Here is a 25,486-nt window from a genome sequence, read left to right on the forward strand (position 1 = left end):
AATTTTGTATTTTTAGTAGAGACGGCATTTCACCATGTTGGTCAGGCTGGAACTCCTGACCTGGGAGTTCCAGGTCCACCCATCTCGGCCTCCCAAAGTGCTGGGATTACAGGCATGAGCCACCATGCCCAGCCTGTATGGTTCCTTTCTTGTTCCCTTTTCTTAGAGTAGATGAAGTGCCTCTTCTGAGCCAATCCTGCTACTTAAACTTTGAATCATATCTTCTCTTCCCTATTCAGATAATTCTTATCCTGTAACAAATCTTCAACCTCTTTCCCTCTCTGTACTTTCTCCTTTTCTTCAGGGGTAAACTTGTTGGTGGGTTATACAGTCTTCCTTTCTCGCATCTTTTCCTCAGTCTGCTTCAGTGGAAGCCTACTTTGTTACTCACCAAAGCTATTTTCACAAAGGCACCAGCACTACCCACCCAGGTCACTAAATTCAGAGGATGATTTTCTACTCCTCATTTTAATTAATCTCTTCACTGCTTGGTCGTAGTTGACCACTCTTTTTTGAAACATCTTCCTCTTGTCTTGGCTGACGCTATAAATGCATGATTTTCCTCCATTTCTGGGTACTCTGTATCTCCTTTGCTAGACTGACCCCTTTATCTAGTCCATAAAGGTTGAAGCTCCTTTATAGTCATAGCAGCTGTGTGATTTCTCCCCTTTGGCAACATTGTCCATTCTCCTAGCTTCAGTTATTATTTGCATGCTGGCCATTATCCAGTTAAATTTCCATCTCAGAGTTTTGTTCTGAATTTCACACTTATATATCCAACTGTTAACTGGGCATCTCTAGTTGAATGTTTCCCAGTCAATACAAACCCACCACATCCAAAATTAACTCTTCTTTGTTCATCTCTTCACCCCACATCTGCTCAGTAAACAGTGCCACTAAGCACCCACTTGCTCAAATGAGAAACTTGGGAATTATCTTTGACTCCCTGTCACCCACTATCCCATGTCTAATCTGTCACCAAAAGCCATTAGTGATGTCATCTAAATATCTTTTGTCATTCGCATCTTCATCCCCACTGCCATGACTTTCAGGAGTAATTATTTTAGTAGCCATCTTGTGAGCACTTACTTTATACCAGGCACTATGCTTAGACCATTGATTTTTTAATTTAATCATTTTAGCCCTTTGATAAAGGGAAGTGACTTGCCCAAAGTCATCTAGGTTTGTCCTAAAGCCTGGGCTTTTTTAAAAACTTAAACATTTCATTTTTAGGTAATTCTAGATGCACATCTAGTTGTAAGAAATAGTAAACAGAGATTAATGTAACTATTAGCCAGTTTTCCTTAATGGTAACATCTTGCAAAACTATAGTACAATATCACAATCAGTATATTGACTGATACAGTCAAGATGCAGAACGTTTCTGTCACTGTAGGATTCCTTATGTTGCCCTTTTATAATCAGTCCACTACCATCCCACCCCACCACGTACTTAACCTATGACAACCGCTAATTTGTTCTCTGATATTTCATGTGTGTTATTTAAATGGATTCATGTAGTACTTAAGTTTTTGAACTTTTTTTCATTCAGCATAATTCTCTGGAGATTGATCCTCATTCCGTGTATCAATAGTTACTGTTTTTTGTTGCTAAGTAGTATTTCATGGTGTGGCTATACCACCGTTTAACTATTCACCCATTAGTTGTAATTTACGTTTCCCTTATGGCTAATGATATTGAACATCTTTTCATATGATTATTTGCCATCTCTATATTCTCTTTAGTCAAAATGTCTTCAAGTATTTTGAGTATTTTCTATATAGTTTTTGTTTTGTTTTGTTTTGTTTTTGAGATGGAGTTTCCCTCTTGTTGCCCAGGCTGGAGTGCAATGGCACAATCTTGGCTCACTGCAACCCCTGCTTCCTGGGTTCAAGCAATTCTACTGGCTTAGCCTCCCAGATAACTGGGATTACAGGTGCCCACCAGCATGCTCAGCTAATTTTTGTATTTTTAGTAGAGATGAGGTTTCACCATGTTGGCCAGGGTGGTCTCAAACTCCTGACCTCAGGTGATCCGTCCACCTCAGCCTCCCAAAGCTCTGTGATTGCAGGTGTGAGCCACTGCACCCAGCCTTTTCTATATAGTTTTTGTTGTTGTTACTGTTGAGTTTTGAGGGTTCTTTATATGCTTATTAGTCCTTTGTTGACTGTGGTTTGCAAATACTTTCTTCCAGTCTATAACTTGTCGTCTAACAGGGTCTTTCACATAGCAAAAATTTCTAATTTGGATGAAGTCCAATTTATCAGTTTTTCCTTTTATAGATTGTACTTTTTTCATCAAGTCTAAGAACTCTGCCTAGTTCTAGATCCCAAAGATTTTTTCCTGTTGTTGTTGTTTGTTTGTTTGTTTTTTGAGACGGAGTCTCGTTCTGTCACCAGGCTGGAGTCAGTGGCGTGATCTCCCTGCAACCTCTGCTTCCCAGATTCAAGCAATTCTCCTGCCTCAGCCTCCCAAGTAGCTGGGGCTACAGGTGCATACCACCACACCCAACTAATTTTTGTGTTTTTAGTAGAGACGGGTTTCACCATGTTGGCCAGGATGGTCTCGATCTTTTGACCTCTTTATCTGCCCACCTTAGCCTCCCAAAGAGCTGGGATTACAGACATGAGCCAGCACCCCCAGCCTTTCTGTTTTTTTTTTTTCCCTATACATTTTAGAGGTTTATATTTTTCCTTTAAGTCCATGATCCACTGTGAGTTAATTTTCATGTAAGATGTGAGACTTAGATTGAGGTTCTTTTGTTGTCATTGTTGTTGACAAAGCCCTCCTTTTGTTGAATTGCTTTTTTACCTTTGTCAAAAATCAGTGGGACACACTTGTGTTGCTCTGTTTCTGGTGTCTCTCTTTTGCTCCATTTTCCCATGTGTCTATCCCTCTGCCAGTACCACATAATCTTGGCAACTATAGCTGTATGATAAGTCTTGAAATCTGGTAGACTGATTCCTCTACTTTATTCTTATTTTTTTCAAAGTGTTTTAGCTATTCTATTTTCTTTACCTTTCAATACAAATTTTAGAATAATCTTGTTTAGGCCAAAATAAATAGTCTTGCTGAGATTTTGATAGGAATTGCATTAAACCTGTTTACCAATTTGGATAGAAATGGCAGCTCTACTATGTTGAGTCTTCCTGTCCATGAATTTATTTTACATTTATTTATGTCTTCCTTGATTTCTCTTTTTTTTTTTTTTTGAGACGGAGTTTCGCTCTTGTTACCCAGGCTGGAGTGCAATGGCGTGATCTCGGCTCACCGCAACCTCCGCCTCCTGGGTTCAGGCAATTCTCCCGCCTCAGCCTCCTGAGTAGCTGGGATTACAGGCATACGCTACCATGCCCAGCTAATGTTTTGTATTTTTAATAGAGACGGGGTCTCACCATGTTGACCAGGATGGTCTCGATCTCCTGACCTCGTGATCCACCCGCCTCGGCCTCCCAAAGTGCTGGGATTACAGGTGTGAGCCACCGCGCCCGGCCTCTTTTTTTTTCTTCTCCCCCTCCCTCCCCCACCCTACCCCAGGCAGCGTCTTGCTTTGTCAGCCACGCTGGAGTGCAGTGGCACAATCAAGGCCGACTGCAGCCTCAAATTCCTGGGTTCAGGTGATCTTGTCTCAGCCTCCCAAGTAATTGGGACCACAGGTGCGCACCACTGTTTCTGGCTAATGTTTTTTTTAATTATTTGTAGAGACAGGGTCTCCCTATGTTCCCCAGGCTGGTCTCAAACTCCTCAGCTTAAGCAATCCTCCTGCCTTGGCTTCCCAAAGTACTTGGATTATATGTGTGAACCACCATGTTTAGCCTTCTGGAACAGTTGGTGTATAACTGATGTAATTCTCTAAACCTTTGGTAAAATTCTCCAGATGAAACCATATGAGTCTGGAAATGTCTTTGTTAGGAATTTTTTTACATTTTAAATCCAATTTCTTTAATAGATACAGGGTTATTCAAATTACCACATATTGGGTGAGTTATCAAAGTTTATGTTTTTCAAGAAATCGGTCCATTTTGTCTAAGTTGTCACATACATGTGAGTGTATTTGTAGTATCCCTTATTATCTTTCAGTGTCTGCAGGGTCTATAGTGGTGTCCACTGCTTTATTCTTTTTAACCCTTATTCCTGCATACTGACATTGCTTCGTTATTTTTTTGTGACAGGATGTCCCTCTGTCACCCATGCTGGAGTGCAGTGGTGCGATTTCAGCTCACTGCAACCACAACCTCCCAGGTTCAAGCAATTCTCCTGCCTCAGCCTCCTGAGCAGCTGGGATTGCAGGTGCATACCATCAAGCCTAATTTTCTATTTTTAGTAGAGACGGCATTTCACCATGTTGGTCAGGCTGGAACTCCTGACCTGGGAGTTCCAGGTCCACCCATCTCGGCTCCCAAAGTGCTGGGATTACAGGCATGAGCCACCATGCCCAGCCTGTATGGTTCCTTTCTTGTTCCCTTTTCTTAGAGTAGATGAAGTGCCTCTNAAGAGACAGGGTTTCACTGTGCTGGCCAGGCTGGTCTTAAACTCTTGTTCTTAAATTAAGTGATCTGCCTGCTTTGGCCTCCCAAAGTGCTGCTATTATAGGCATGCGCCACTGCACCCAGCTTCTGATGTTTTTTATGTAAGAGTTTAGGTTATCAATTTGAGACTTTTCCTCTAATGTATTCATTTTGTGCTATAAATTTCCCTCTCAGTACTGCTTTAGCTGTGTCCCACAAATTTTGATAAGTTGCATTTTCATTTTTCATTTGCTCAGTGTATTTTTTTTTTTTTTTTACTTTCCTTGAGAGTTTCTTCTTTGACCATGGATTATTTACAAGTACATCATTTAGTTTCCAAATGTTTGGAGATTTTCCCATTATTTTTCTGTTTCTGATTTTTAATTTGAATTAATTGTGGAAGTAGAGTAAGTTCTATAACTTGTCGGTTTATTTTATGGCTGAAAATGTGGTCTATCTTGCTTTTTAGGTTCCATGGATACTTTGAAAGGAATGTTTATTCTGCTATCATTGGATAAAGTATTCTATAAATGTCAATTAGATCTTTTGATTGATAGTGGTATATAATTCTTCTATATCCTTGCTGATTTTTCTATCCAATTCCTCTATTGATTGTTGAGAAACAGGTCTCGGTTTCCAACTGTAATTGTGAATACTTCCATTTCTCATTTAATTTCTTTTCTTCTTCTTCTTTTTTATAAAGACAGAGTTTTACCATGTTGGTCAGGCTTGTCTTGAACTCCTGACCTCGGGTGATCCCCCCACCTTGGCCTCCAAAGTGCTTGGATTACAGGCGTGAGCCACCACACCCAGCCTCTCATTTCATTTCTATCAGTTTTTGTTTCACATATTTTATTTTTTACTTACTCATTTTTGAGATGGAGTTTCACTCTTGTTGCCCAGGCTGGAGAGCAGTGGTGTGATCTTGGCTCACCACAACCTCTGCCTCCTGAGTTCAAGTGATTCTCCTGCCTTAGCGTCCCGAGTATCTAGGATTACAGGTATGTGCCACCAGGCCTGGCTAATTTTCTATTTTTCAGTAGTGATAGGGTTTCTCCATGTTGGTCGGGCTGGTCTCGAACTCCCAACCTCAGGTGACCCGCCTGGCTTGGCCTCCCAAAGTGCCGGGATTACAGGTGAGAGCCACCACACCCAGCCGTGTTTCACATATTTTAGAGCTCCGTTGTTTGGTGTATACATATTTAGATTTGCAACATCTTCTTGGTGGCGTGACGCTTTTATTTTTATGTAATATCTCTTTGCATCTCTGGTAATTTGTTTTACTCTGAGGTTTACTTATCTGATATTATAGCCTATATCTGATAATCCAGTTATTCCTGCTTTCCTTTTATTGATATTCACGATACATCTTTTCCCATCTATTTACTTTCAACCTACCCGTATCATTGTATTTGAAGTGATTTCTTATAGGTGGCATATTGTTGGGGTGTACTAGTCCATTCTTGCACTGCTGTAAGGAACTACCTGAGACTGGGCAGTTTATCAAGAAAAGAGGTTTAGTTGGCTCATAGTTCAGAAGCTGTACAGGAAGCATGACTGGGGAAGCCTCAGGAAACTTACAGTCATAGTGGAAAATGAAGGAGAAGCAGGCACATCTTACGTACATGGCTGGAACAGGAGGAAGAGAGTGAAGGGAGAGGTGCTACACATTTTTAAATAACCAGATATGATACTAACTTACTATCACGAGAACACCACCAAAGGGTAAATCCACTCTGTAATCCAATCATTTCCCATCAGGTCCCACCTCCAACATTTGGGGATTACAATTTGACATCAGATTTGGGCAGGGATACATACCCAAACCTTTCCATGGGGCATTTTTAAAATTCACTCTGCCAATTTATGTCTTAATCATTGTATTTAAACTTACGTTGAATGTAATTACTAATATGTTAGAGCTTAATTCTGCCATTTTATTTTTGTTTTTGTTCTGTTTTTGTTTGTTTTCTTCTTGCCTTCCTGTGAGTTTCTTGAATATTTTTTAGAATTCTATTTTGATTTCTCTATTTAGTGTTTTGAGTATATTTCTCTAGACAGCTTTTTTAGTGGTTGCTCTAGGTACTATACTGTACATACAACAGTCAGTTGGTGTCATCTTCTTAAAATCTAAATGAAGCCTGTGTCATCATTTTGCGAGTTTAAGTGAATTGCCTCCCTTTATGTCCTTTCGCCCTCCTTCATATATAATTGTCTTAAATATTTTTTCTATGTCAAATAGTACTATAATAACTTTTGGTTCAATCATTAAACCTAATTTAGAAAACTCAAAAGGAGAAGAAAAGACTATTTAATTACATTTTTGTTTACTGTGTACTTTCTTCTTTGCTGATGTTTTAAGATTCTTTTTTTCATTTCTTTTCTGTTTAGAGAACTTCCTTTAGCCATTCTTTAGGGCAGGTTCTGCCAGTGATAAATTATCTTTGTTTTCCTTCACCTGAGAATGTCTCATTTTCCCCTTCATTCTGATATTTTCACTGGATATTGACTTCTGGTTGACACGTCTTTTCTTTGAGCACCTGTAAAATATTGCATCATTTCCTTCTGGCCTGCGTGGTTGCTAATGAAACATCCATGATTATTCCAATTGCTTTCCCTTAGGAGGTAAGATGCCATTTTTTTTTCCTCTGGATTTTCAGTGATTTTTTTCCTCTTTATTTTCAGAAGTTTGTGATGTGTCCTGGTGTGGATTTTTTTTTTTTTTTAAGTTTATCCTGTTTGGAACTCGCTAAGCTTGCTGAATCTGAAAATTTATCTTTTTTACTACATTTAAGAAGTTTTCACCCATTATTTCTTCAAGTACTTTTTCAGTCCTACTCTCTTTCTTCTCTTCTTCCAATAATCCAATGACACAATATTAGATCTTTTGTTATAGTTCCACAGCTTCTGCAGACTCTGGTCATTTTTTTTTTCAGTCTGTTTTCTCTGTGTTTTTCATACTGGGTTATTTCTACTGGCCTGTCTTCCCATTCACTGATTCTTTTTCTCTGTTCTTAGTATTCTGCTGTTGAGCTCACTGATGAACTTTTTAATTTTGATTATATTTTTCAGTTCTAAAATTCCATTTCATTTTTCTTTACATCTATTTCTTTACTGAGATTTTGTTTCTTTTTGGAGGCTTTCCAGTTCTCCATTTGTTCCAAGCATGTTTTTAACTGTATTTTTATGATGACTGCTTTAAAATCTTTGAAAGATTATTCTAATATCTGTCATCTCAGTGTTGGCATCTTTTGATTACCTTTTTCATTCCGTTTTAGATCTTCCTCATTCTTTGTATGAGTGGTTTTCTATTAAAACTTGGACTTTTTTGTATTATGTTGTGACACTCTGGGTCTAATTTAAACCTTGTGTTTTATCTGGATTTCTCTGATCTTGCTCCATTGGGGGAAGGGGACACTGCCTTACTACTTCCAAGTAGAAGTTGAAGTCCAGGTTTTTCATTCGACCTCCAGTGACATGCACAGTAGTAACGCAGTCCTCATTAATCCTGCGAATGGTTGAAGTTTCCGACTTCCCATGTGGTCTCCACTGACTCTATAGGGATGGGTGCTTTATTACCAGTATTTGGGTATGAATGTCTCAGCTTTCTACTTGGCTTTCTTTGACACCACCTTAGCAGGTGTCACCTGGTCTCATGACAGCCTCTAAAGGGTGGAAGTCTAGGTTCTCACTCAGTGGTTGAAGGTTGGATCACAGTTTTCTCCTCAGTGTTTGGCTGGAGTAGAGCAGTTATTGTTTAGCAGTTTCATCTCTTGCTAGGCTACCCCTTTCCCAGTCCTTTGGCGAGAGAGCAGACTTTCGTTGGGAATTTTTTGGTCTACACAGGTTGGTATTTCTGCCATGCTGTTTTCTTCAACTCCAAGTCTGAGATACATGAGGCATAAAGAAAACTCATGGAGTTTATCACTGTGTCAAGGTTCCAGAGTCCCTAGCAAGTCTGCTGCCTTCTCTTAATCTTTTAGATTCTTCTTAAGTTTGTTTCATATATAATATCTAAGGATTTTAGTTGTACTTAGTGGTGGACATAGGGAAAAGTATGTCTATTCCATTTACCCACTGTGTATGATATTGAATGTTGCTTATACAAAAGCACTTGGTACCAATAAACATCTACTATAGTACTTGCAATTACTAGATATTTTTTTCCCATGTCACCAGAGGAGGAGCTAAGTGCCACACATATAGTAAGTAGACCCAGGACTAAAAACCAAGCCTTCTCATTAAAATCCATGTTCTTTCCACATGATTTTTTGTGGATTAGGATTCTGCCTTTATTTTTCTAAGTTTTACTTTTTATAGATACATAATAGTTGTAAATATTTATGGAGTACATGTAAAATTTTGATACAAGCATATAATGTGTGCTTACAATACCTATCACCTCAAACGTTTATCATTCCTGTTTCTTAGGAACATTCCAGTTCCACTCTGGTTATTTTGAAATATGCATTAAATTATTGTTAACGAAACTTGCCCTGTCGTGCTTGCAAATACTAGATCTTAGTCCTTCTAACTGTATTTTTATACCCATTATGCAACCCTTCTTTATACTCCTGTTTGTACTGCCCTTTCTAGTATTTGGTAGTTATTATTCCTTCTCTATCTCCATGAGTTCAATTGTTTTGTTTTGTTTTGTTTTTTTAGCTTCCACATGTGAGTGAGAACATGCAGTGTTAAAATTTCTGTACTTGGGCCGGGCGCGGTGGCTCAAGCCTGTAATCCCAGCACTTTGGGAGGCCGAGGCGGGTGGATCACGAGGTCAAGATATTGAGACCATCCTGGTCAACATGGTGAAACCCCGTCTCTACTAAAAATACAAAAAATTAGCTGGGCATGGTGGTGCGTGCCTGTAATCCCAGCTACTCAGGAGGCTGAGGCAGGAGAATTGCCTGAACCCAGGAGGTGGAGGATGCGGTGAGCCGAGATCGCGCCATTGCACGCCAGCCTGGGTAACATGAGTGAAACTCCGTCTCAAAAAAAAAAAAAAAATTTCTGTACTTGGCTTATTTTGCTTAACATAATGTCCTCCAGTACCATCCATGTTGCCACTAATGGCAGGATTTCATTCTTTTGCATGGCTGAATAGTATACCATTGTTGTATTCAAGACAGGCTCTTGCTCTGTCACCCAGAAGTGCAGTGGCACAGTCTTGGCTCACTGCAGCCTCAACCTCCCAGGCTCAAGTGATCCTACCACCTCAGCCTCCTGAGCAGCTGGAACTACAGACGTGTGCCACCCAGCATGGCTAATTTCTTGTTTTATTTTTAGCAGAGGTGAGGACTCTCCATGTTGCCCAGGCTAATCTTGAACTCTTGAGCTCAAGTGATCTTACCATTTTGGCCTCCTGAAGTGCTGAGATTGGAGACATGAGCCACTGTGCCCAGCCCTCAATAGTATTCTATTGTGTATATGTACCACATTTTCTTTATGCATTTATCAGTTGATGGACACTTAGGTTGCTTTTGCATCTTGTCTACTGCAATAAACATGGGAGTGCAGATATCTTTTCAATATACTGATTTCCTTTCTTTTGGATATATACCCAGCAGTGGGATTGCTAGATCATATGGTAGCTCTATTTTTAGTTTTTTGAAAAACTGCCATACTGTTCTGCATGGGGGCTGTACCAATTTACATTCACACCAACGATGTATGAGGGCTTCCCTTTCTCCACATCCTTGCCAGCATCTGTCATCACTTGTCTTTTTTTTCTGTACATACTTAACATATTTTACAAAAAAAGAAAAGAGAACTGTGAATGCCAGCATATATGACTTCCAGCTCCTTATATATTCTAGTTAATAATCCCTTGTCAGAGGAGTAGTTTGCACATATTTTCTTCCATTCTGTGAGTTATTTCTTCACTTTATTTATTGTTTTCTTTGCTGTGGCAAAGATTTTAAGCTTGATGTGATCCCTTTTGTCAGTTTTCGCTTTGCTTGCTTGTGCTTTTGAGGTCTTGCTCAAGAAATCTTTGCCCAGAGCAATGTCCTGGAGCATTTCCTCGATATTTTCTACTAATAGTTTTATAGTTTCAGGTCTCATATTTAAGTCCTTAATCCATTTTGATTTGATTTTTAAATATTGAGAAAGATACGGGTCTAGTTTCGTTCTTTCGCATATGGATACCCGGTTTTTCTAGCAACTTTTATTGAAGAAACTGCCCTTTTACCAGCATATGTTCTTGGCACCTTTGTCAAAGATGACTTCTGCCCTATTTTAGCATAGCTAGATCTAATCTTGTTTACTATAGTCCATTTGCAAAAAGGCAGCCATTTACAAATGTTTAAATGACGAGATGATTTTAAACTTATATGGTATTGCCATAATTATCCTGCAATTTAACCCTTTAAAATTCAAGTGTTTATTAATTTTTTCTTTTTAAGTTATAGGGTAACCCTATCCGTTTTTTAAAAATTAAACTTGGTAAGTAAGTTTAAGTGATTTGATATCCTTGATTAGCCTTAGTCCATTCAGGCTGCTGTAACAAAATAGCCTTAACTGGGTGGCTTATAACCAAAAAACATTTACTTCTAAAAGCTCTGGAGTCTGGCATGTCCACGATCAAGGCACTGACACATTCAGTATTTGGTGAGTGCCCACTTCCTCATAGATAACGTCTTCCGTCGTATCCTTACGTGGTTGAAGAGGAAAACAAGCTCCTCTGGGGTTTCCTTTATAATGTCTCTAATCCCATTCATGAGTACACTGCCCTCAAGACCTAATCACCTCCCAAAGGACCCACCTCCTAACACTTACTTTAGGGATTAAGATTCCAGTGTATGGACAGGGGTGGTGGGGCAGGTGGGGCATGGTTAGGCATAAGCCTGCAGTTCATTGCAATAAGATGATTCTTTAAATTTTCTAAAAAGTTAATTTTAAAAGTCTGCTCATCATCAGAAAATTGGGACAGTATTAAAGTATAAATAAAAGTGCCTATAATCTCATTAACCTTAATTTTTTCTTGAAATTTGTCTTCTCAACAGAAAATGAAATGTATTAAGTATAATTTAGTTCAGTAACTTATCAAATAGTATGTGCCAAGTGCCCAAGTTCTGGGACTTCAAAGAAAAAAAAGCAAAGGCTTCCTTACTTCTAGGCCCTGACTAAATAGAAGAAAGCCAAGAGAAGAAGGCTTTTCAGGTAGAGGGACCACTAAGAGTGTAGGCAAGGTGGCATGGACATGCACAGTGCATGCAAGGACACTGAAAACACTTTGGTGTTGTTGGATTACCAGCAGGATGATAGGAATAGTGGGCTTTGAAGCTGGAGAGGTAAGCAAGAGAGAATACCTGGACTGGTAAGAACAGGGGAGGGGAAGGTCTTCAAAAACTAGAGTTCATTCAAGTTTTGTTTCTAGAGCATTGTAGGTAGCCAGGGCATTATTCAAACAGATTATTTGAGTATTTAAATAAATACTGTTTTTGGTTCAGATAACCAGATGGAAATTTCTTTTAGTAGATTTCTATTGTGGTCCTAATCACCGGATTATTTGCTTGTGTTCACAGCATTAAAGAGACTGTTTCAATCCAAGGCCACTCTTCTGAGCTTTGTTATCATTAACATTTGATCAAAACTTTTCATTTGGAAGCAACTCAAGTGTCTACTAACAGATAAATGGATAAGCAAAATGTGATGTGTGTGTGTGTTCATATGTATACACACATACTCATACCACATACATGCTATCTGTTACACATATATGCACATACATACACAGGAATATTGTTCAGCCTTAAAAAGGAAGAAGACTTTAATGCATGGACATGCTGCAACATAGATGAACCTTGACGACATTATGCTAAATAAAATGAGCCAGTCACAGAATGACAAATACTGTGTAATTATACTTATATGAGGTACTGGAGTAGTCAAATTCAGAGACAAAGTTGAGTGCTAGTTGCCAGGGGCTGGGGGTAGGGGACAATGAACAGCTATTGTTTAATGGTTACAGGGTTTCAGTTTTGCAGGATAAAGGGTTCTGGACATTGGTGGTAATGATGGCAACTGTAATGTGAATGTACTTAATGCCACTGAGCTGTATACTTAAAAATATTGATGATAAATTTTATATTCTGTATATTTTATCACAGTTTTTTTTTAATGTTTTTATTATCACATTTAAAAAAAAAAAAAAAAGCTCACTTGGTAAAGGTTAGTAATTGGTCTTGCTGATATTTCTAACCCCAGAGAAGAGACAGGATGGAATCTCCACAGCCCTGAATGATTATGGAATATTCTCTCATTGACATGTAAAAACCAGAGGCAGTGAAGTTGTAAAAAGCTGGAAAACATGCCTGTTGCTTTGCTTAATGAAACTACCTGTTCGTTTTTGTTTTGTTTTGTTTTGTTTTGTTTTGTTTTTGAGACACAGGCTTACTCTGTCACTCAGGCTGGAGTGCAGTGGTGCGATCTCAGCTCAATGCAACCTCCACCTCCCAGGCTTAGGCAATTCTTGTATCTTTGCCTCTCAAGAAGCTGGGATTACAGGCTGCACCACCATGCCTGGCTAATTTTTTTGTATTTTCAGTAGGGATGGGGTTTTGCTGTGTTGACCAGGCTGGTCTTGAACTCCTGGCCTGAAGTGATCCAACCACCTGAGCCTCCCAAAGTGCTGGAATTACAGACTGAGCCACTGTACCTGGCCTTAATGAAACAACTTTGATGTTGCTTTTCATCTCTAGCTAGAAAGGGACAATGGGATATGGTAACATCAAGTTTATAAGAAATGCTGAGAAATACAGGTTCCTGAGCAGGCTGTTATCTATATCAAAATTAATTTTGACTGGTGTTTATATGGAATATACTGTATCCTTTCCGTTCCCCAGATAATATTCAGTACTCAGCCCTGCTTTCAAGGCATATGCAGGCTAGAAAGACTAGAGGTCTACATGTGAAACAGAATGATGCCTTTGTATGGAGTTATCCAGGCAACAAGTTTTGTGAAGGCAAGTGGTCTGGGTGTGGAGAAGATGGACAGGCTTCTTGGAATGGGGGTGAACATCTGAGTTGGACTCAAGACATATGGGCCTAGGAAGGAATATGGCATTCAAAGTGAGAAAGAGGTAGTGCACATTGGGTGTGGGGCCAGTAAAAGTCCATCCAGAGTAGAGGAGTCCGTAACAGAAAGCAGGAAGAGTTATGAAACTTGAGAGCTGGGGTAACATTTTATAGTTCCCAATAAAGGCCTTAGATGGTAGGATGACATTTCCTGATAAAGAGCATCACTAATTCAGTGAGTCTTACCCTCTCAGATGGCCACTCCTTCAGTGTGAAATGTCAGTGTGTATTGACAGTGTTTATCTTCAGAAGACTTCTCAGTGCTGCAAATGCCTTTGGGTCATTGAGCCAATGACTTAATTTTTTTTAATTTTTTAATTTTTTTGACATGGAGTCTTGCTGTGTCACCAGGCTGGAGTGCAGTGGTGCAGTCTCGGCTTACTTCAACCTCTGCCTCCTGGGTTCAAGCCATTCTTTCACCTCAGCCTCCCAAATAGCTGGGACCACAGATGCATGCCACCATGCCCGGTTAATTTTTGTATTTTTAGTAGAGACAGGGTTTCACCATGTTGGCCAGGATGGTCTCGATCTCTTGACCTCATGATCTGCCCACCTCGGCCTCGACTTAATTCTTTTAATTCACTGAGGTCACTTCCTTGTCTGTAAAATTGGAGTAATGCTTCTTACTTCACTGAGATTGCAAATTTATCAGGATAACATGAAAAAAAATCTTCGCACAATGTCTAGCCCAGAGCATTTAATATTGGGGGAGGTGGCATAGGGATGATGTTGACTTATATTTATTAACCCATTCATAGGAACTCTGAACATGAGGGTGGATGTCTTCACATCCCTTTCAAATTTGGGCCATACCTGGAATGTACAATGTCAGAACATAAATGAAATTCTCGAGCAGGGTAGCACGTCAAATTCTAGGGAGTTAATTTTTTCTGAAAGGAACATCTCAAGGGTCTGCCAGTCTCCTGGAAGGGAAATTAAACCACATGGGGATTTGTCTGAAGCTATGACTTTGGCCATATGTATGTATGGCCAAAGCTATGACAATAGCCAATGTGTGTAGCTATTCACAGGCATGACCTGGGAAATAGATGTGTGCTGGGGGATGTAAAGATCTATATGTGAGGTTCTGGAGCCAATGTGTGAGAATGGTTTAAAATGCAAAAACTTCTTAGTAATTGGTAACTCTTAAAGCTCAGCTCAGGTTGCCTACACTGCAGGCTCCTCCAAAGTCAGCTTTGCTTCCATGATACTTTCTCCATCTCTAGTTCTCACAGTGGGCTATCATTCTCCCTTTGCTGGATTGTGAGCCCTTTACATGAGACTGTAAGCGGCTTGGTGCAGGCTTGATGCCACTTTTCGCCACTTGTCGGGCACCAGCTTTTAGGAAGGTACTCAAAGTCCCTGACATTCTTTACAACTGATTACCCCTCTCCCCATTTTTATGCTGGCTGCTGCTTATTTATTTACTTGTCAGAGTAGTCGGTGAGTTCCTTAGGATCTTTCAAAGTGATCAATTGAGGTTTTTTTTTAGTATCATCATAAGCTCACATGTTTAAGCATATTCCATGTACTTGAATCATTAGAGTTGTTATCCTTATTGAAAGTCAAATTGTCCTATCTTTAACCATCCTATTAGAGCTGATTTTTAGATATTTTTGACATGACCCTAATGAACTTTGAAAATGTCTTTGCTCTCTAGTTTGAGATGTTCCAAGTTTATCTTGTACATTTTCTGACCCAGACCTGGAATTAGCCATTTCCTCAAGAGTCCTGGTTTCTTTAAGTAAAAGTGGTATGTCAAAATCCATGATGGGCACTAAGGGTGCTAACTGCTATTGCTGTTAGGTTGGCCATGCACTTATTTTTCAAATGGTTATAACCAACATGAATTATCACTGTGTTTTTTTTATTGTAACTATCAATGTGAATTTTTTCATTTATATCTACATAGTATTTTTTCCAATTTTTAATTATGAAAAATTTCAGTCATACACAAAAGTAAAGAAAATAGCATAAAGAATACTGATGCACACAATTTCAAATCTTACCAAGATTTCATCACATTTCATCTATCCCTTTTTCTATTTCTTTGCTGGAATATTTAAAGCAAATACTAGACATGTAAGTCTTATAAATATGTAAGTGAATGTACCATACCTGTGTGCACATTTCCACAGTTAAATATTTGTTACTTCCAATTATTCACTGTCATATATAATTCAGGCCTGTTGTGTCAGAGAGGGGGCATGTCTGAGTGTTTCACCCATGTTGATGAGCCATAGCATTTAGGTGTTTTTAACTATTACCACAGTTTACTTGGAAGACAGACAGTGTGTCTTTCCTTAGCGTGCATTGGAAGAACATGCCAATTGGAGTTCTGCTGGTTTGCAAGAGCAGGGGAAAGTGCTAAGTTTTACATATAGTTGAGAGGCTGATTTTCTCATGAGGATTATTGAAATGAGTTTGTTGCTTTGATCTTTTCATATAATTTCCTAGAGGAAAACATTGAGTATAGGCTAGGGTGTATGTGTGTGCGTGTGCATGTGTGTGTAGGTATTCACAGGCATGACCATAGCACAGTACAGCCTCAAACTCCTGGGCTCAAGTGCTCCTCCCACTTAGCCTCTTGAGTAGCTGGAACTATAAGTGCACCACTGTGCCTGTATTTACTTTCTTGGTTACCAACAGAGACTACAACGTATTGAGGCTAAAACCTGTTAGAGGTCCACTTGAAGATACTGTCATTAACAGATAGTATTTACATAGTATTCCTCTCAAAGTTTATAGTCTTGTTGGGGAATCAGCTTGAATTATAATGCCAGGCAGTACATACTACACAAATGACAAAGACTAGAAGAGATTGGTCTAGTGTGGTCAGTGAGGTAGTGTCATAAGACCTATGTTTGGATTTTATGTGTGGGTAATCTGTTGTTTCATCTCCTCTGTACTCTTTTTGTCATATGTTCTTAGGACTAATTTCACCTGCCACCTTGTGGTAGCCTTTCCTGTACCATCCACCTCATCAGAATGAGTTATGGAGCTCCTTCCTCCAGCTGCCCTGTATCACTGTCAGGCTTCAGTTCCACTCAGTAGCTGTGCTTCCTCTAGAATGGTAGCTTTTTGAGTGCACTATGCCCTTTGTTCATATTCTTGTAGCCTTGGTACCTAAAGCACAGTAAGTTATTGATTCATTAGCTCTTTATTGCTTTTAAGTTTTGAGCAAATATTACTCAGGATTGGTTGTATTTCCCTGGCAAAAAGAGTTTGAACTGGAGTTGAAAATTTGATTTGGTTTTGGGTTTTTGTTTGCTTGTTTTTTGCAACAGATTTTGGGAACTTTCATAGGATAGGCTATTAAAACTGGAACTTTTTTGGTAATACTTAAGTTTTACTTATAATAAAGTAATTGTAAACACAGATCACAAAAAATAAACAATGATATTAATAAAGAGCACTTGTAATACTCCTATCAAGACTAAAAATTAACATTTTAGAGTATTTCCTAGTCTCTCTATATTTATATGTGCTATGTATATTTTACAAAATGAGGGTGAGGCTGTTTTATCCTTTGTATACTTTAAGTTAATATATTGAAAATATGTCCCTGTGTCACAAAATAATCATCTACAACATAGGTTTTAATGGCCACAGAGCTTCTCAAGCATATGTAATAAGGACACTTTAAACAAATATTTTTGCAAGTTCTTGATGTTGAATTAAATTATTTCAATTATTTTACCAAAATGTATATAAACAAAAACTGTGAAGGGTAAACGTGCACTTATAGCTTTTCCACAATTACAGATCAAAACAAATTTACAAATTCAGTTTAAAACTTCAGAATCCATATAATTCACATTAACAACAGTAGATATTTTGCTGAAACTAAACTGTTGCTTCAGGTATGAATATGGCACTTACTCCTTTGACTCATGTCTGTTCTGTACCCCATACTTTTTTCCCACCACATTTCTTTGTTTGAGCTACAGTGAATCTTTGCTTTGTATAGCAAGCCATTGGTTTTTAATTGGTATGACCACATTATTTACAAGCTGTCACCTCTATAGTTTCTCATTAGTCGTTAGTGTATGAAAGTTAAATAACTTATTACTTGATATCAGTAAGAAATGCAGATGCTGGCAATTGAGGAACAGCATTCACCTGCAGGATGATCATTCAGATAGTCAAGACTATGCTTATGTATTTTAAGATCATGCTTGAGATGAAAACTCAATTGAAAAATGAAATGTGTACTGGATTTGCAGATCCCTGAGGATATGTTGGATGCTATTTTGAAAAATCCTCATGTAACCATAAAAAGCATGAGCTCTGAGGTTAGTCCTGGATTGGAATCCAAACTAAACATCCCAGATGCTTTGTGGGTGTGGGCAAGTTTCTTAATCTTTCTGAGCTTTAATCTCCTACTCTGTAAAATAGAGATAATGGTAACCTTAGCCTGTTAATTGAATATTTTTAGCTTAGAGGAGTGCAAACATGAATGATTTTGTTTTTCTTCAGTCAGAACTCCCAACTGCTCTGTCAAAATCTCCCTTCTCCTCTAGAGGACAGATGATACCTTGGGCAGAGTTCACAACCTCCTGGTCACACTGGGTCACCAAAAGTTGACCGTTTGAAAAGTTCAGTTTATCTCACTGAAAGGTTTACTTACTCCTGTTACTCTAACCAGGCATGTGGCTATTGGGATATGAAGTGGGAAAAGGTAGACTTAGTTTATTTATTTATTTTTGAGATGGTATTTTGCTCTGTCACCCAGGCTGGAGTGCAGTGGTAAGATTTTAGCTCACCGCAACCTCTGCCTCTTGGGTTCAAGTGATTTCCTGCCTCAGCCTTCTGTGTAGCTGGGATTACAGGTATGCACCATCATGCCTGGCTAATTTTTGTGTTTTTAGTAGAGGTGGGGTTTCATCATGTTGGCCAGGCTGGTCTCGAACTCCTGATCTCATGTGATCCACCTGCCTTGACCTCCCAAAGTGCTAGGATTACAGGCGTGAGCCACTGTGCCTGGTTTTGTTTGTTTTTTCTACTCCTCCTCCCCATTCTTCATCTTGGAGACTGTAGGGGTGGGAGGAAATACAGTCTGTCTCTGCTATTCCTTCCCTGGCCCTCCTAGGCTCCAGTCGTTCCAGTGCCTGGTTGCCCGGTGTGTAGAATGGGAAGAGGGCAAGGGACAAGGATACGTGTCTCTTTGCTCTTGGGTCCTCCTAGATGGCATTTACAGGTTGCCTGACCAGCACTGTCTGTGGGACCACTCCCCATACTTGTGAGTTCTTTGGAGGGTGAGCTTCCTCACTGCATGATCTCCAGACCTGGAGAAGAAACTGGTATTTAGTTCTTTTCATCCTTGCTGTCCTCTGGTACCGCCTGACTGGGGTCCACTTACTTCTTGGGCAGCCCTTTTGAGTGGGGAACTGATCAGAGGGCTTAAGACCAGCAATTTCTATGGACTGCATGACCCAGGGAAGACATATCTGTGCCAGTGGGGTAACAGCAGTGCTGCTCTTTCTTGCTCAGTTTCCCCTTCCTCTGTCCAGATTGGCACAGGCCAAATCTGTAAGTTGACCACCTGATCAGATATTCTCAAGACATTACACTTTTTAAAAGTTCTTGTCAAAAACCTATTTTTTTCTTTTTTCTTTTTTGGTACTCCTAGTCTCTGTAACTAAAAATCTTGGAGCCCACAGTGGGGGTAGGGAGAGGATTACCTCAAAATACTGCACAGCATACTAGGTCAAGGAATCTGAGATTTCCCCTCTCTTATCTCTGCTCTTCTTTTGTGGACTGTGGAGGGAGAGGGACACGATGGGAGCACATGGTTGGGGTAGAAGATATCATAGTATAGCTTCTTAATAAATCCTTTAATTAGCTTGGCACCGGTCATTGACTGCTGTCTTTACCTTGTAGGGAAACTCACCTCCTCTCTATCTTTAGTTGTGAGTTCTATTTACTAATTGTAGGACAACTGAAAAAGTCCCATTCAACATTCTCTTACATAAATACCTAATGGATTTCTGTGGTATTAAATATGATAATGCAGCCACATTGTAAATACTCTATAAACAAATGGTAACTGTTAGAATTATTGCAGTGCCAAATTTATTTGATTCTTCTTCCGTTCTTGGATATTTTAGTCCTTTACCATTTTCTGCTGTTTTATAATACATAATGCTGTGATGATCTTTAGCGCAAAGACTTTTATCCTTAGGATAAATTTCTACAAAGGAGGGTCTGATTCAGAGGTTATAGTTATTTGTAAGACTTTTGTTGCATCATGCCAAATTGGCTCTCAGAAAAGGATGGTTTTGGCTTCCCTGATCTTTCTTTGTTACATTTTAATTTTTTCAAATACTTGATAATTTGACAGGTGAAAAAATAGTTCCTTGTTTTGATTTGAATTTCTTTGATTGCTACTGAGTTTGAATATATTTTCATTTATTATTGGTTCATATTTTAAATGACTTGCTTGTTCAAATGCAGGGTACTCTTTGGTACACTTTATTCGTGTAATTGGGAAAATTATGTGACTTCAGGCATTGTAATAAGGGAACTTGGAATAACTAGAGCCGGGAATCTCCAGCAGTATGGAGGGAAAAAATTGACCTGACCTGATCTTCCTGTTAACTCAGTAGCTCCCTTTTGAGACCTTTGCAGTTGTGATTCCATAGATTTCCCCCAGGCAGCCTTTTGATCTTCATTCAATTTCAAGGCCTGCATCAGTGTCACATGCTTTGTGATACTTCCTGATATCCTCCTGAAGGAGATTTGTCTTCCCTTAACATCCTGCCTCTGTGCAGCTCCTTCCTATGATGTAGCAGCGTGACTCTGTTTTTAGTTTCGTCTCTTAATTATGGGGACTTATCAAAAGCAGTCACCTTTCTTTATTAACCTAGTGTTTGGCACATAGGTACCGAAGCAGGAGATAAGATGGTGAAAAGTGTTGCAAGAAAGTGAAATAGGGTGATTAATTCCTCTTGGAATGGGGCAGTGTCAGAGGCCACAGAGAAAATAATTGAGCTGAGTGTGAAGAAAGAGTAGGAGTTCATCTACAGATGGAAAAATAACATTTCAAATAATGAGAACAGTTTAAAGGCCTAAAGATGTGAGATCATGAATGTTGAGGAAAGGTATGTGAATGGAGAGGGATGAAGAGCAAGATTCAAGTGAGTCCCTCTGCTCTCCCCAGTACCCCTATCATTACCTTTGCCCACCATGGTCTCTGCTTTGTCCAAAGTATCTTCTCTCTCCCCTGCCTCTTTAGACTCTTATCGGTTATTCCACAAAGTTACTGAATACCTGTGCATCAAGAGAAACAGGCAAAAATGGGTTCATGAACAACTCGGAATGGCATCATAGGAATGTTAGCTCCATCCTGAAAAGCCAAAGGCCAGAGTAATGCCTTACCAAAATTCCTTTTAGACTGCACTGATTCTTCCTGACGACTGAAATATTTTCTATTACAGCATCTGTAATAGACTTACAATTTATTGAGTCCCCTCTGATGGCATAATGGCTTCTTTCAAACTAGGCTTAGACAAAGAAAATATAGTTTTCATATTTTCTTTTTTTTTTTTTGAGATGGAGTTTCGCTCTTGTTGCCCAGGTTGGAATGCAGTGGCACAATCTCGGCTCACTGCAACCTCTGCCTCCCGGGTTCAAGTGGTTCTCCTGCCTCAGCCTCCCGAGTAGCTGGAATTACAGGCGCCCACCACCATGCCCGGCTAAGTTTTTCGATTTTTGTGTTTCTTTTGTATTTTTTTTTTTTAGTAGAGATGGGATTTCTCCATGTTGGTCAGGCTGGTCACAAACTCCCGACCTCAAGTGATCTGCTGCCTCAGCCTCCCAAAGTGATGGGATTACAGGCATAAGCCACTGCGCCCGGCCACTTTTCATATTTTCTATAGCTGTTTGCTTATTCTCTATCAGTTCCCATCTTTGTTCCAGTTTCTTTTGCTTCAGAATACATCTTCAGTCATGATAAAGCATGCCCAAAACATAATAGCAAGAGGTAACCTTTTTATTTTACTCACAGATTGTGTGGGTCAGGAATTCAGAGAGGGCATGGCAGGAGAACTTGTTTCTGCTCCCCAGTGTCTGGGGCCCTGGCTGGGAAGACTTGAATGTTTCAGAGTGACTTGACTGCTAGGAACTGTGATCCTCTGAAAGCATCACTTACATACCGTCACCAGGGTTGGGATGACTCAGAGGCTCTGCTCAGCTGCAGTTGTTGACAGAGCACCTACCAGTGCCCAGGCTTCCTCTCATGGCAGTCGCTAAGCAATCAGACTGCTTACATGGTGCTCAAGGGCTCCAAGAGTGAATGTCTTAGTGACTAAGATGAAAATGTTGTGGCTGGGCGCGGTGGCTCACGTCTGTAATCCCAGCACTTTGGGAGGCCGAGGCGGGTGGATCACAAGGTCAAGAGATTGAGACCATCCTGGTCAACATGGTGAAACCCCGTCTCTACTAAAAATACAAAAATTAGCTGGGCATGGTGGTGCATGCCTGTAATCCCAGCTACTCAGGAGGCTGAGGCAGAAGAATTGCCTGAACCCAGGAGGCGGAGGTTGCAGTGAGCCAAGACAGCGCCATTGCACTCCAGCCTGGGTAACAAGAGCAAAAACTCTGTCTCAAAAAAAAAGAAAAAAAAATGTCATAGTCTTTTTTAGTGACGTAGCATTAGAAGTCTCATAGTGTTACTTTGTTCATGCTTGATTTATTGAAGGAGTCTCAAGTCCATTCAGATTCACGGAAAGGGAACATAGACTCCCAACCTCTTGGTAGATGGATTGTGAAAGAATTTGTGGCCATTTTAGTTTTTATCTTATTTATTTTTTTATTTATAAGCAGAGTCTCACTCTGTCACCAGGCTGGAATGCAGTGGTATGATCTCGGTTCATTGCAGCCTCGACCTCCCACGTTTAAGCAATCCTCCCACAGGTACATGACACCACATCCAGCTAATTTTTCTATTTTTTGTAAAGATGGTGTTGTACCATGTTGCCTAGGCTGGTCATTTTTTATAACTGCCACAATAATATTTATTTTTTAGGATAAAGTCTCCTTTGAATCTTTTCAAAGGTCAACTTCCTAATCAGGGCTCTTTGAGTAAATATTTCATCTTTCAGAGTACTGCCCACTCACTGTTTCTGCCTGGAAATCTTATTTGGTCGAGGCAGGGATTTTGTCTGCATTATTGATTTCCAGATCCTTGTCAATCTAGAACAGTGTCTGGCAAACTGTTGATGTTTAATACATATCACTGACTATGTAATGCTTACTATGTATTTGTGTGAAAGAGAAGAGGATATCTATGTGGATATATATATTGGTATCTGTGTGGTATTTTCTACTTCATTATCCAATTTCTAATGTATTCCTGAATCACTTACTGAGACTCATTCTGCCTTTGGGAGTGATGTGCACAAACCCACTATTGGAGGAGATTGTGGTATTGGACATCTGTCTCAAAGTCTCCATACACTGAGAACTTTTTGCTCCAACCATAGGCCTCTATTGGGCCACCAGCCTGTTAGCAATTTCTTTTCTTTTTTTTTTTGAGATGATGTCTCATTCTGTCACCCAGGCTGGAGTGCAGCGGCATGATCTGTCCTTACTGCAACCTCCGCCTCCCTGGTTCAAGCGATTCTCATGCATGAGCCTCCCGAGTAGCTGGGATTACAGGCATGTGCCACCACTCCCAGATAATTTTTATTTTCTTTTTTGTAGATGTGAGGTCTCACTGTGTTTCCCAGGCTGGTCTCAAACTCGTGGCCTCAAGTGATCCTCCTGCTGTGGCATCCCAAAGGAACAATTCTTTTCATGAGGCTGTTTAAGGCCTCCTTATAAGTTGGGCTTATAAACAAATGAGAAATCACTTGTTTACAGCTTGCTGTTGTGGACTAGAAAGTAATAGCCTTGCCAAGTCTGGTTTCATTTGTTTCAAACCCTTTGTAAACCAAGGGAACAAATGCAAAGTATCTCCTTATTTTCATGAACTTCCATATCAAGGTTTTCTATTAACTGAATTTGTGATTGGTTAGCTTTGAGCCAGGGAATACAGTTCTCTTTTGTTATTGCACGTGGTGTGTGTGGTGTTAACATAAACTGTACCCTAAAGCTGCCTGGTCCTGAACTACTGAATTTATGTGGTGGTACATACAAAAGGCTCTGTGTTATGCTGAAAAGAACAAAGTATTATCTTATCCATGTACAACATTATTATGCAACAAATGTCTAAAATGCTTGCTGTGTGCAAGAACTTGGGCTAGGCATTAGGAGGGATAAAGGTATATCAAAGAGTGTTATTAAACTGATAATACTGGTAACCTGTTGGGGTTTGGGTGGCAAGGATGGTAAAAGGGGCTTCAACTTTATGATGTGTCAATTCTTTTTTTTAAAATAACAGCTTTGTTTAGATATAAATCACATACCATAAAAGTCATCCTTTGAAAGTGTACATATTCATTGTTTTCAGTACATTCGTGCAGTTGTACAACCATCACCACTATTTTCAGAACATCCTCACCTGAAAAGAAAACCACATGCTTCTCTCTGTCAAAAGGTAGAGAAGAACGTGGAGTTGTTCTTCATGTCAGTCTCAGATGTTTCCCCCAAAGTGAAATATCATTTTTCCTGTTCTGATCTCAGAACATGTTGATTGAGACTCTTGGCACTTAACACATTCTGCCAAGAAACCAACAGCATGAATACCTCTCTTCTGCTAGCCTAGGAGGACCGTGGGAGCAAAGACTAGGTCTTATGCTCCTAATTTACCATCTGTTGAGTAAATGCTTAATATGTACTCATTAAATATCACTTTGAATTCTATTAACATTTTTAGATTTTTTAGGTAGATTTCTAAAATAAACATCTTTTCTGACCAACACATCCCTAGTTCATTTCTCTGTTAGGTGGAGTTTCTCATTCTTCTGTTTCTACCCAAAGAAGTATGATTTAAAGCAAGGTAAAAGTCAACTTTCTCTGTTGCGCACTTGCTCGCTCTCGCTCTCTCACTCTCTGTCTCTTTTTAACAAAACAAAAAGTAAGCAGAATTGATGGTGGGAATAGAATCATTGCCTTTACTAATTTTGAAGTTATGTTCTCTAAGGATACCCAGAGCTCTGAGGCAAAAGGTTGTTAGAGAACATTTGGATAAAGATAAGAGAAAGTATGTTCTGGGAATATATTGTGAGCCCCATCTATAAACAATATGAGGCCAGCCACAGTGGCTCACATCTGTAATCCCAGCTTTTTTGGAGGCCGAGGCAGGAGGATCACTTGAGCCCAGGAGTTCAAGACCAGCTTAGGCATTTCCACAAAAAAAATTTTTAAATACCTGGGCATGGTGGCACATCTCTGTAGTCCCAGCTATCCAGGAGACTGAGGTAGGAGGATTTCCTGAGCTCAGGAGGTTGAGGTAGGATGATTGCCCAAGCCCAGGAATTTGAGGCTGCAGTGACCTGTGATGACACCACTGCACTCCAGCCTAGATGACAGAGTGAGACCCTGTCTTAAAAAAACAATGTGGAGGCCAGGCACAGTGGCTTGCACTTGTGATCTCAGCACTTTGGGAGGCTGAGGCAGATGGATCTCTTGAAGCCAGGACTTCAAGACCAGTCTGGCCAACAAGGTGAAACCCCATCTCTACTAAAAAATACAAAAATTAGCCTGGTGTGGTGTGGCACATGCCTGTAGTCCCAGCTACTTGGAAGGCTAAGGCACAAGAATTGCGTGAACCCAGGAATCAGAGATTGCAGTGAGCCAAAATCGCACCACTGCACTCCAGCCTGGACTCTGTCTCAAAAGAAAAAAATGCAGTCATAATTTATTATGCATTTTATGCATATATTGAGCACTTACTATAAGAGTACTGTTCTGTGCATTTCTTTTTTTTTTTTTTTTTTTTTTTTTTTTTTTTT

General features: G+C 39.7%; 1 protein-coding gene across 2 annotated transcripts in view; it reads left to right on the forward strand.

The window, feature by feature from the left end:
- Positions 1–25,486, forward strand: part of GAB2 (GRB2 associated binding protein 2) — a 213,722-nt gene that overhangs the window by 4,200 nt on the left and 184,036 nt on the right. The window lies entirely within an intron of this gene.

The sequence above is a fragment of the Cebus imitator genome, unplaced genomic scaffold (assembly GCF_001604975.1).
Source record: "Cebus imitator isolate Cc_AM_T3 unplaced genomic scaffold, Cebus_imitator-1.0 Scaffold424, whole genome shotgun sequence".
In the NCBI taxonomy this organism is placed as follows: Eukaryota; Metazoa; Chordata; class Mammalia; order Primates; family Cebidae; genus Cebus; species Cebus imitator.